Below are 13,787 nucleotides of genomic sequence, written 5' to 3'. Positions count from 1 at the left end.
CATTAAAATGTTTAAAAAGAAGGTTTATTGTAAACTAATAGTACAAAGATATCACTGTATTTCATTTTGCTTTTACTGAAAATAAAAAATGTTAATGATTGACTTAAAATAATAGGTAGTCAATCATCTAATAAGCATTTATGATACATTCTTCTGAATGTTTTATTTATTTATTTTTAAAATTTTTTTTAATTTATTTATGATAGTCAGAGAGAGAGAGAGAGAGAGAGAGAGGCAGAGACACAGGCAGAGGGAGAAGCAGGCTCCATGCACGGGGAGCCTGACGTGGGATTCGATCCCGGGTCTCCAGGATCGCACCCTGGGCCAAAGGCAGGCGCCAAACCGCTGCGCCACCCAGGGATCCCCTTCTGAATGTTTTAAATGCTTAACCCATGTTATTTTCACATTAAATTTATGAAATGCAATTTTTAAAGTAATTTTATAGACTCGTTAACCAGATTTCTGACAGCTTACATCACTGAGTCCATTGAGTTGCTAAGACTTGACCCTAGGTATTCTGGCTACAAAACCTGTACCTATAATGAATATGTTATTTGGCAAACTTTCTTATGAATTGTTTTATTATATATACCAGTAAGTCAAGTTACTATCTTTATCTAAAATTAGTTTGTAGACTGAACTGGCATAGTATGCAGAAAATGATATGAAAGTATTAATATGATACAATTTAGAGCTTTCCCACAAAAAAACTCTTGCTTCCTCTCATTATTTTTATTCTCAATACATTTTAAATGACTATTTCCCATTGCTTAAAATACTACAGTAAAAAATAAAAAAAAGATTTTATTTATTCATATGAGACCCAGAGAGAGGCAGAGACACAGGCAGCGGGAGAAGCAGGCTCCATCCAGGGAGCCTGATGTGGGACTCGATCCCAGGACCCCAGGATCATGACCTGAGCCAAAGGCATATGCTCAACCACTGAACCACCCTGGTGCCCAGTAAAATAAAAATTCTTATGGGTGGTAAATAGTTCATGCTGTAATTAATCACCTAATATTTTGTATGACGTTCCTAAAACATGGTCTGAGGACACCTGGAATCAGAACTACTATGTTTGACAATTATTTAAATACTTCTAGACATATATTGTATTTCTGCTAGTGAAGACTGAAATTAGTTATTAAACAAGCTTTCAAGTAATATATATGTAGAGTAAAATTTCAAAGTTGGACTAAATATGAATGAATTATACATTTTTTTTTGTTTTTTAATCCTAAAAGTAAGACTTGGGGTGAACATGAAAATATTGGATCTTGTATATTGTTGAGCTACAATGCTACTAAAAATGGGAAACCATATATATAGAAGATATGGTAAATGGTAATAAATTCTTGCATACTTTAAAATACCACTGAGTGATGTCAGTGACTGACTGTGGTTGATTTCAAATCATTAAATTTTTATATTTTTTTAAGATTTTATTTTTTTAAATATTTATTTATTTATGATAGTCACACACACACAGAGAGAGAGAGAGGCAGAGACACAGGCTGAGGGAGAACCAGGCTCCATGCACGGGGAGCCCGATGTGGGATTCGATCCCCGGTCTCCAAGATCACGCCCTGGGCCAAAGGTCGGCGCCAAACCGCTGCGTCACCCAGGGATCCCGAATCATTACATTTTTGTTAGAATTAGATGTTCATAAAATATTGCAAAAGATCATCAATCATTTAAAGTATTCTAAAGTGTTGAGAATTTTTTTAGATTTCCTTTTACCAAAGACAGTTTATCTTAAACCACTTGAAAATAATCGAAAATCATGCTATTAAAGTTCATTTTAATAAAAGTATTTTTTTTTGTTTTTATAGAACTATTGTGTCCATTACTTTAAATGTCTACATGATTGATTGGAATTTTAAAATCTTTGACATATACAGTTTCTTATTTTAAATTATTGTTGGAAAGACAATTGCTTGTATTTTGAGAATTTTCAAAAGCCAAACCAAGGCTCACACATTTGAGTTGCTTAACATTACACACTGAAATAAGAAATTTCTATTTACAATAGTATAAAGTTGTATGGGAAGGAGGTAAAAGAAGTTAAAGAAAGAAGCAACAGATTTTAAAATTCCTTTTTTACTCAAATGATCCAATTTGAGCTGGAATACAACTCAAGCAATCTGTAGGGTGTCAGTAAGAAACAGAGCAGCAGATGAGTAGGAACTGACATTTGTGGCTTGGGAAAAAATTTGGCAAGGAGAGCAAAAAACAAGTAGTTACAGTGCTCTAAATGGCCATAAAAGTACAGTCTTCTGAAAAACATAGGGCAATTTAAATTCGTATTTTTATTTTCTTCCTCTATTAAGTGATACATATTTGGCAGTAGGGCTATAAGTGAGAAGTCAAAATATTCTTCCTAAAAACAATACAAGCAAGCATTTTATGAAGAATAGGAATGCAGAAAAGCATATTTTTATATTTGGTAGATATTTAAAATATTTAATGTAAATCTGCAATACTTGGAAAATACATCTCAGGTTCCATCCATAACAATCTTGCAAAAATCATAGGATTTTATTGTTCAAAACCTCCTGAGGTTTGCATAATTATCCCCTCAAAAGACAAAACCTATGAGAACAGTTGAATGTGTTGCCTTTATGCTGATCTCTATGAGTTACAGTACCTAATAAATTATCAAGATGAACTAGGGATCAGAGATATTAAGTCTACACAGGGTCTATGGCCATTGATATAATTTCAGATCTTCAATTAAAATAAAAATTGACAATGCACAGATTCATTGCCAAAAACCAAGAGTCATATTGTCAGGTCAAAATCAAATGCTAGAGAATATATGCATTTATGGTAAAGAAATAAACAAAAAAAATGCTAATGCAAAATCCTTTTCTTCTGTGATATTAAGTCAGTCTTCTCTTTATGACTTTTAGAAATATCTTAAATGCAGTAAGCCCCATGATAATAATACCCCTTACCATAATAACCGATATTTGAATATAATGTGAATTTTTAATTGACTCATAGTGTCCAATAAAGTTCACATTTACAAGTTTTTTAAAAATTAATAAAGTAGCAGGGGAAGTGCCATGTAGAGCAATAGCTGGTCCTCAACAAATACTTGTTAATTGACAGGCTGAATGAATGAATAGACTGGCCTTCCTCATTTATTGGTAATTATTGCTACAGATTCCCATATTATTAGAAGGGCATGTATTGGTTCCGTTTTTAATTTGCATATATATATATTTTTAATTAAGTATAGTTTGCATCAGAGCATAGTTTTCATCCTACTGGGCCTTATGCTTTCTGTTTGGTAGGACTCTACACTGCTACAGGCATTTAAAAAATATTACCTAGGGCACTTGGGTGGCTCAGTCAGTTAAGCGTCTCCCTTTGGTTCAGGTCTCCGGTCCTGGGATTGAGCCTCACATTGGGTTCCCATGGAGTTTGCCTCTCCTTCTGTCCTTCTTCCTGGCTCATTCTCTCTCTCTCTCTCTCTCAAAAATTAATAAAATCTTAAAAAAGTTTTGACTGAATCCCTACTATGCATAAAGTAGAATTATTTATTGCTAGTTTGGAAAAAAAATCTCCATACTTAGCTCCAGGGATGACTGGAGATTCTGGTGTCAATTCTTGACAAGATAAGGAGGAATGAGTCAAATAATGATTTTTGAAACATTCTTTAGTTTGACCCCTCCTTGGGTAGGGCCGACTTGTTTACTGGTGGCTTTTACCTGGTATAATCTGAGAGGCAGCTTGACTTGGCTACATAACCTGAGGAAAAAGGCCCCATGGAAAACTTCCGTGGAAGTTCTCCTAAAATGAAGATTTCTTGCACGTATCTTGGTGGTTCATACTCCAAAGACCAAGTACATTCTATATAATTGAGAAAAATCCCAGGTATATATATGTTCACTGCTTGGTTGGGTCTTCAGAAGCCTTTAAAAGTCTTACATGAAAATGTTCTGTGGCATTTTGAGAGTACTTTCAATTGCTGAAAATGTATAAACTTTGCAGTCAATTATGAAATGAATTGATGGAAATTCCATATTGTACAGGTAGGTATTACACTGTCATGGCGTGCACAGTACCCTCTTTATAGCTCATTCTTTTTTCTTTACAGATAATCTCAATCTTCTCTCATACTTCCAGGTACCATACATTAGCCTTTTTCAAAAGCAAGCTAATAAAATAGTACTTTAAGCTGTTCTATATTTTTTTTCAAGTGTTTAATTCTTTCATAATTTGTGGTGTGACAAAAATGTTCAGGAAACTAAATATTTTGTGCAGAATAGCAAGATAACATGAAAAATATCTCAGAAAAGACTATTAAACATGGCTCACACCTTACTTAAAACATACTATAAGCATCTTTTGCCTCTAAAAATGATTTAGGTTCAGTGATTTCTTTAATGGAGACTCAGATTTGATCATGATTATTGGAAATAAATTTAGGACTAGGATATAGGTATTTATAGTTGTATTTTGTGATTATAGCTGAGATCTCAGTTAATGCCTGGGAAATTCATATTTATTTACAGAAAGGGACACAGGACTTTGAGGACATTCTATTTTCTTTATTTCAATTAATATTGACTCTAATACACTAATAAACTGTTAAACACCATGGTCCATACTTTTTCAAATATTATGTTAATTTTTATTAGAGTAATAGAAGTGTATCTTATAAAAAACTAGTGCTGAAGTTTAAAATGTTGGCAATCCTATTGATATCTACAGTTATCATTCTATATAAAAATGTTTATATCATTTTTGATTGATCAATTTTTATGACTAAATAAATCCTTTAATAGAAAAACATGGTTTTAAAAAATCCACTGCTATCTTTCTACCAGTAAATATGATTCTTTAAAGTTAAATCCTCAGTTAATAATATTATCATTATAATAATGCTTAATGATGAGTCAAAAATACCATCATGATTCCTTTTTTGAAAACATTTGTATTATCTGAACTTAATAACTGAATTTTATTTTACATTTTCATAAATTTCTATAAGCTTATTATAAATTTCTATTCTCAAAATTTTATACAGATCTTTAAAATGCTAAACAAAATATTTCTTTCCAAATACTCCAACTCAGCCTACACTTTCATATTTTTCTTGTAGAAATATCTTCCAAATGGGATGCCTGGGTGGCTCAGCAGTTCAGCATCTGCCTTTGACTCAGAGCGTGATCCCAAAGTCCCGGGATCGGGATCAAGTCTCGCATCAAGCTCCCTGCAGGGAGCCTGCTTCTCCCTCTGCCTGTGTGTCTGCCTTTCTCTCTGTGTGTTTCTCATGAATAAATAAATAAAATCTTAAAAAAAGGAAATATCTTCCAAAGCATCCAAATTTCTGTTAAAATGGTCAAATTGATCTTTAAGCCTACTGCATATGTATTATAATGTTCCCAATGTCTGTTGATGTATATGATCTACTCTAGGCTTAATAACCATCAGTAGATACTTCGATAGTGAAACTGTAATTTCAGTAGCAATTGGCAAGCATAACTTGTTTTTGCTACACATGTTGTCAGCTGAGGTGATTGGCATGCTGAGGATGATTAGACAGGTGGATGCTGGCATACATGAAGATTTGCTCCTTCATATGTGTGTTGATTGATTCAGGCTACAGGCTAGATCTTGGTCTGTAGACTAGAGCAGCTCTAAGGGGCTACTATATGGCTTCCTCACAGCATGATGTCTGTGTTTCAAGAGCAAGATTCTTAAAAGAACAAGGCAGGATTTCATGATTTTTTTTTATGCCTGCCTTTGGAAAACACATAGCTTTACTTACGCCATCTTCTTTGGGGATACAGAAACAATCATTCAACAAAGTGGAGAGGAATGGAACCCTTCAGCCAATGGTAAGACTATCTGTCATATTGTAACGGCATGTGGGGTGGGATATGTCATAGTGGCCCTATTTGGAAAGTGTAAGTAGTCATACACCACATGACTCTTCTCTGTTAAATTCTCAACTCCACGTTCCTCTTAGATAAGTGAAGTACAGCTCTCAGCCTCTGTGAAACGGTTTATGGATAATAATGCACGTTCAAATAGATAGATGATGATGATGAAGATAGGTAGACAGATAAATAGATAGATGATAAAATAAACATTGGAAAGAAAACATTTAACTAGTGGTTTAAAAAAGAAAAAAATGTAATAAAAGTAAGGAAGGAATTACCATATATAAAAATAAAATTATATGAAGTTATATGGCTAATTGCACTATACACTGTGACTAATTGCAACTATATATAATTATATATTTTTTTTACTTTATTGTACTTAACTATTTTTATCTTTTAAAATATTTTTAAAATTTTATATTTTAGGGTAATTTTAGGTTCAGAGCCAAATTGAAAAGTTATGGCAAAATCGCTATAACTTTTTCTCACTTTGCTGTGAAACTAAAATTGTGACAGAGGTACAGAGAATTCGTATATACTCTCTGCACTCAGCTCCACATGCATAGCTATCTACAGTATCAACATCCCCCGCTGGTGTGGTATATTTATTACAATCGGTGAACCTATGCTGACACATCATAACCACTCCAAAATCCACAGTTTCCATTAGGATTCAATCTCGGTATTATTTTACATTCTATGGGTGTGGATAAATATATGATGACATGTATCTGTCATTATGATATTGTGCACATCATTTTAAAATAATCCTTAAAAATCCCCTCTGCTCTGCCAATTATCCCTTCTTCTCTCAACCCCTGGCAACTGCTTGTTATTTTTATCATCTACATAGTTTTGTCTTTTCCAGAAAGTCATATCTTTGGAAACATAGGGTACATAGCTTTTTCAGATTCCTTGATGTCTTCACATGGCTTGGTAGCTCATTTCTTTTTAGCACTAAATAATATTCCATTGTCTGAATGTACCACATTTTATATTTATCCATTTACCTACAGAAGGACATCTTGGTTGCTTCCAAGTTTTGGTAGTTATGATAAAGCTGCAAAAAACATTCATGTGCCAGTTTTGTGTTATAGAAGTTTTCTATTACTTTGGGTAAATACTAATAAATATGGATCATATGGTAAAAGTATGCTGATTTTGTTTTTTTTGTGTGTTTTTTTAAATTTATTTTATTTATTTATGATAGTCATACAGAGAGAGAGAGAGAGAGGCAGAGACAGAGGCAGAGGGAGAAGCAGGCTCCATGCACAGGGAGCCCGACGTGGGACTCGATCCCGGGTCTCCAGGATCGCGCCCTGGGCCAAAGGCAGGCGCCAAACCGCTGCGCCACCCAGGGATCCCCAAGTATGCTGATTTTGTAAGAAACTGCCAAAATACTTTCCAAAGTGTCTATACCATTTTACATGCCTGGCAGTACTGGTGTTGTCAGTGTTCTGGATTTGGGGCATTTTAATAGATGTGTAGTGATAACTCATTGTTGTTTTCATTTATAATTTCCTGATGGCATATGATATGGAGCATCTTTTCATTTGTTTATTTTGCATTCGTATCTTCCTCGGTGAGGTCTTCTTTGGCCTAATTTTTAATCAAACTGTTGTTTTTTTATTGTTGGGTTTTAAGAGTTTGTTCTCTATTTTGAAGAACAGTCTTTTACAAACATTTTCTCACAGTCAATGGTTTTTCTTCTCTTAACATTGTCTTTCACAGGGCATAAGTCTTTTAATTTTAATGAAATACGGTTTACCAATTATTTCTTTCATGGATCATGATTTTGACTCTAAAAAGTCATTGCCAAACCCAAGGTAATCTGGATTTTTTTCTATGTTCTTCCAGGAATTTTATATTTTTGTGTTTTATATTTAGGTCTATGATTCATTTTGAGTTAATTTTGTCAAGGCTGCAAGGTCTACATCTAGATTCATTCTTTGGCATGTAGATTCAGTGTTCCCAGTTGTACCATTTGTTGAAGCAACTCTATTGTTATACTATATTGCCTTTGTTACTTTGTCAATGATCAGTCGTCTATATATGGGTCTATTTCTGGGCTCTCTATTCTGTTCAACTGATCTATTTGGCTGTTCTTTCACCAAAATCTCACTGTCTTGATTATTGTAATTTTATAATGTCTTAACATCAGTATCAGTCCTCCAATTCTGTTCTTCTGCCTTAATAATATATTGGATTTTCAGGGACTTTTGAATCACTTTATCAATATGCATAAAATAAATTTCTGGGATTGTAAATTAGGATTGCACTGAATCTATATATTAAGTTGAGAAGAACTGATATATTGACAATAACAAGTCTCCCCATATCCATGCACATGGAATATCTCTTCTTCATTCATTTTGTTATTCTTCGATTTCATTCATCAGTGTTTTTGTAGTTTTCCTCATATAGATCTTGTACATATTTTATTAGAGTTATACCTGAGAATTTTATTTTTGGAGTTCTAATGTAAATAGCACTCTATGTAAATAGCACCGTGTTTTTTTTTATTTCAAATTCTACTCATTCATTGCTGATATATAGGAAAGCAATTGACTTTTGTATATTTACCTGCAACCTACAATTTTGCTATAATTGCTTATTAGTTTCAGGAGTATCGTCACTGTTCTTTTGTTAATTACTCTGATATGTTCTCTGAAATTTTAGAAAAGTATTTTAAAATCCTTAAAGTGTGCTAAAATTCTTGCCATTCTTGCAATACACATGGATTTCATTGATTTTTTTAAAATCTTTATTTATTTATGATAGTCACAGAGAGAGAGAGAGAAAGGCAGACACATAGGCAGAGGGAGAAGCAGGCTCCATGCAGGGAGCCCGACGTGGGATTCGATCCCGGGTCTCCAGGATCGCGCCCTGGGCCAAAGGCAGGTGCTAAACCGCTGCGCTACCCAGGGATCCCGATTTCATTGATTTTATCATCTTTCTCTTTATAATTATGTTCCCAAGTGCTTTATATATTTTTTGAAGAACTATATCTTTAATAAGGAATCTATATAACTCAAATTAAACAAATACGTATTGTAATAATGTACAAATATTTATCTGAGAGGTAACATTTAAATATAAACCCTTACTCTGGATCTGCATGTAGATTCCATGAAATTATTAAATTGTAAATGTTGCAGGTAAATCTTAGTAAGAAGATGTACACTGCATGGGAGGCATATATCAGATAATTTTATGAAGACCAATTGTTTAAACGTACTTTGCATTTTCACTATAATATTCCTGAAATAATTAAGGGAAAATGACTTCAATGAAAGTAAAATCTTTGTGAGGAAAATAAGGGATCCTAACAGGCCTAAAATTTACATAGGTTACAAGAAATTTAGAAGTTATAAAATATACCGAGAACATAAAACTATAAAATATATAATCTGGTGATTCACGTGTCCAAAATAAATGTAAGGCTTAATATTGTTAAGATTGACAATACTTTCCAGATTGCTGTGATTATGTATAGCATTTTTTTTTCATAATTACTCCCAAAGTGCCTTAACTGCTAACAACCTAAATATCCTTCAACTGATAAATGTTGGCACATCCATATGATATTCTACTGAGCTATGAAAAAGAATAAACTTGTGATACATGCAACCACATTAATGAATACAAACTGTAAAATGCTAAGTGAACAGACAGGCTCGAAGTCTACATGACTCTATATGTCTGAATTCATTGATTTATTACTGAGTAAAAGACATAATTATTGGAAGGAAGCAGTGTCATTGGGGGCTAAAGGCTGGCAGTGGGCTGTCTTCAGACAAAAGGGTCTGAGAAAATTTTTAAATGATAGAAATTTTTTATGTTCTCTATTTGACAGTGATTACATGACTGCATGTGTCTGTCAAAAATCACAAAAGTGGACACTAAAAAATGGGTAAATTTTATGGTCTAGGTCATCTAAGTTATATTTATGTAAATTATTCCTCAATAAATCTGAAAAAGAGATAAAATAAAATTTGAAAGAATTAGATTAAAAATGGTAATTACTTGCAAACACTGAGATTATATATACAGGAAATAGTGAAAAATGACTATATTATAATCATTATGAATTTTTAGTATGATGATTGTACTTTTTAGTATATTTGTTGTATATGTAATATATACAAAGAAAATAAATTTTATTATTTTGTTTCTATATAGTCTGCTAATCAGAAAATGAGATTTTAAAATCTACCATTTAAAATTACATAAAAATAGGGATCCCTGGGTGGCACAGTGGTTTGGCGCCTGCCTTCGGCCCAGGGTGTGATCCTGGAGACTCGGGATCGAGTCCCACGTCGGGCTCCCGGTGCATGGAGCCTGCTTCTCCCTCTGCCTGTGTCTCTGCCTCTCTCTCTCTCTCTCTCTCTGTCTATCATAAATAAATAAAAAATTAAAAAAAATAAAATTACATAAAAATACATGAAATGTTCAGAATATATGCAATCATATATGAGAAATATCATTACAGAATGTTTTAAATGTAATTAAAATATATTAAAGAAAACAGTAATGAATAGTCAGGACTTTCAATAGTGTCCTTATTGATATGGAAAATGTAAAATTAGAACTGTACTTGTACACTAAATAAATTATAAGAAAGAGAAAAAAAGAAACCAAGAAACTTATGAGCTATAAAATTTCTAATTTATTGCTAGTTGGAATGTCAATTGATAAGAATCACTTTAGAAAACATTTTGCTATTATTCAATAACATTTAAATAATACATGTCCTATAAAACAATAATGATTCTCTTTTTTCTATATAAAATTTTGTCCATATAGACTGTGACACATGTACAAGAATGTTCATTAGCACCATTGTTAATTATCATAAAAATCTAGAACTTGAATATCCATCAGGAATGTAATAGATGAGTAAATTGCTGCATATTTATGTAATTAAATATAATGCACTTGTAAAAATGAGTAAACTGTAGCAGTGTGCAGAAACATGGATATATTTTACAAATAAAATACTGTAGGAAATAAGCTAGTCAAAAAATTATGGAAAGCATGAGTACATGAATATAAGTTAAAAATATGACAAAGCTAAATTATGATTTGGGAATAAACTTAAGTGATAAATTTATGAAGAGAATCAAATACAGAAGAAATTTGAGTCAGGAGAGTAGATACCTGAGAGGAATGGGACTTAGAATTCAGAAAAAGAATCCAGGGATCTACTAAGGTACTAGTAATGTTCTAATTCCTGGCCACAGTGGTGTTCACACAGTTGCTTACTATATAATTATTTCTCTAAATGTATTCAAATGCTTTATGCATGTTTCTTAATGCAAGTTACATTTAATAATTTAAAAAATACATTTCTGCTTAACAAATAGAAAAATAAGTAATGAAATTAATTGGTTTCTTTGAAAAGAGAAGACTAGAGAAGATTTTAACAAAAAAAGATAACCAGGGTTAACTACAGAACCTAGTTGTCAGTGGGGATGAGGCAGTAGGCATTGTAGCTGATGGGAGAACACAGATTTCAGTAAAGGTATAAATATGCAGGAACAATGGAGGTAAGATGGCGAGAAAGTGGCTTTGAAGAAGTAAGACTTCAATACGTAACAGGTACCTGGGATCCCTGTGGCTCAGTGGTTTAGTGTCTGCCTTCGGCCCAGGCAGTGATCCTGGAGTCCTGGGATCGAGTCCCACCTCAGGCTCCCTGCATGGAGCCTGCTTCTCCCTCTGCCTGTGTCTTTGCCTCTCTCTCTCTCTCTCTCTCTCTCTCTCTGTCTCTCAAGAATAAATAAAATCTTTAAAAAAAAAAAGTAACAGGTACCCGATACTTTAAAATACAAGAACGATATGTAGAAGCCTGAGAAATGGGTGAATAAAATATACATTATGTTTATTAATTGATAAATTAGATGTTGTTTATCACTTGGTATAGTCCCTTGTAACTGCTTTTTGTACAAAGTGGATCCAAACATTTGAAGGAATGTATTTGGTGTAACTAACAATGGGACTCAGGGAAAGCAATTCTCCTTTCAGGAATGTTTTTTGGGAAAAGAATAGTGGATTTTCTCAGCTATTGTGTTCTACAGTCTTTTTGAAGGCTGATGCTCTTCTTTTTACATGTGAGACCTACCTGAAGACCCCAAATCAATCCTGACTGGAATCTACTGCATCCATTCCAGTAGTATCTGACATTATAAGTCACCAGTATCTTTTCAGCCAGATCCAGCAAACACTCTCTGGGAATTGATGCTATGGGAATCCAGAAATGGAAAAGGGCCCCCCTGGAGATAAGAGGTGGACTTCTGGCAGGATTGTCACAGCCTCCTTCTGTGACCCTGTGATCTTGGAGACCTTTCTCTCCGTGGAACAGGGATATGGACCTTTGAGGAGAGAGCACTTTCAAGGACATCCTGGTAACTCTTCACCTCTGAGGAAGCATGACTGAACTAGTTCTACAAGGTCAAAAAAAGAAGGTAGCGACCAGAACCAAATGGTGCCAGAGACAACTGCTGCTTTTATCTAACAGTTTGCCAGGGAGTAATGTGATGTGCAGTCTCAGCATTACAAAACCGGGTAGACGAGATGCTTCTCACAGAGAGAGCAGCTTAATAACTGGCCCCCTCAACTACTCAATTTTTTCAATTTCAAACTCAGCAGTAAAATCAACTCTGTAGTATCTTTCTGAACTTTACGAATACGTGTGGCAGAGACAGTTATTTGCCCATCAAAAATATATAGTTCTCTGCCATAATATTGCATTTGTGCTGGATAAAAGCTTACCAGCCAAGGGAACATTTTGCACCCCTCTTACAACTAGATTGGAACTCATATAATTGGTGAGTTCTGGACAAGGAATTTTGGTGGAAGAAGTTATATATTTTCTTGTCCTTGTGCCAGTTAAATGTCAGAGGACAGACACCTTTGAGAGATGTGTAATCGTATTTTCTCCTGTATCACCTCTACCTTGCCTGTGGTTGGATTTTATGTGAGAATATATATATATATTAAATGAAAAAATTTTTCATTATGCAAATCCACTGAGATTTAGTTTTCCCTCGTAAAGTAGCTATTGGTTTTCTAATATAGGAGTCTAGAATTTTTTTAATATTTTATTTATTTATTCATGAGAGACAGAGAGAGAGAGAGAGAGAGGCAGAAACACAGGCAAAGGGAGAAGCAGGCTCCACAGGGAGCCTGACGCGGGACTCCATTCCGGGTCTCCATGATCAGGCCCCGGGCAGAAGGCAGTACTAAACCACTGAGCCACCCAGGCTGCCCTAGAAATTTTTTTTTCTATAAAAGTCAAGGTCCAGATAGCAAGTATTTTTGGCTTTGTGAGCAATAGTGTCTCTGTCTTAACTACTCAATACTGTGATTATACTGTGAGAGGAACTATAGACAACATAAATGAATGAGCATTGCTGTGTTCCAATAAAATGTATTTACAAAATTAAGGGTTGGGCCAGATTTGACCCACAGGCTACAGTTTCTGCAATACAATAGGCAGATGTAATGTCTTAGCCTTATTTTATGTCTCCCATTAAGGATGAGTGTTGTTAATGGGTATAATAGGATAAATTTTTATGTGGGATCAAGGTTAAGGGAAGATGCCATTTTCAAATAAACTAAATTAAACGTGTAGAGAAAAGAAATAACAAAATAAGCACATGTAAAGTGTATATAAAAGAGGAAGAATACATTCAATTGATTAAACAAAGACTTAGAAGAAAGGGAGAGCACATGATATGTGGAAACTAACTGTGGAAAACATGAGACACTACTTGCTATTCAGGCAGCTGAAGAAAGGAAAAATCTTAAATAAGATAGAGAAAAATGGTTACTGAGGAGTAGAAGCTGAGACAATAAATATCATTGGATATCCCAAGAAAGTTGTTA

The 13,787-nt window shown here is 33.9% G+C and overlaps 2 long non-coding RNA genes across 2 annotated transcripts in view; one reads left to right on the top strand and one right to left on the bottom strand.

Moving 5' to 3' along the window:
- Positions 1–13,787, bottom strand: part of LOC140604589 (uncharacterized) — a 95,339-nt gene that overhangs the window by 12,474 nt on the left and 69,078 nt on the right. The gene's annotated exons all lie outside the window — the stretch shown is intronic.
- LOC140605450 (uncharacterized) lies at positions 3,380–5,318 on the top strand. The gene is made up of 2 exons (XR_012008103.1): positions 3,380–4,134; positions 5,114–5,318. It is a non-coding gene; the product is annotated as an uncharacterized lncRNA (long non-coding RNA).

Source organism: Canis lupus, chromosome 15 (genome assembly GCF_048164855.1).
Source record: "Canis lupus baileyi chromosome 15, mCanLup2.hap1, whole genome shotgun sequence".
In the NCBI taxonomy this organism is placed as follows: domain Eukaryota; kingdom Metazoa; phylum Chordata; class Mammalia; order Carnivora; family Canidae; genus Canis; species Canis lupus.
Note: the sequence above shows the minus strand (reverse complement) of the source record. Positions and strands in the feature narration are given on the sequence as shown.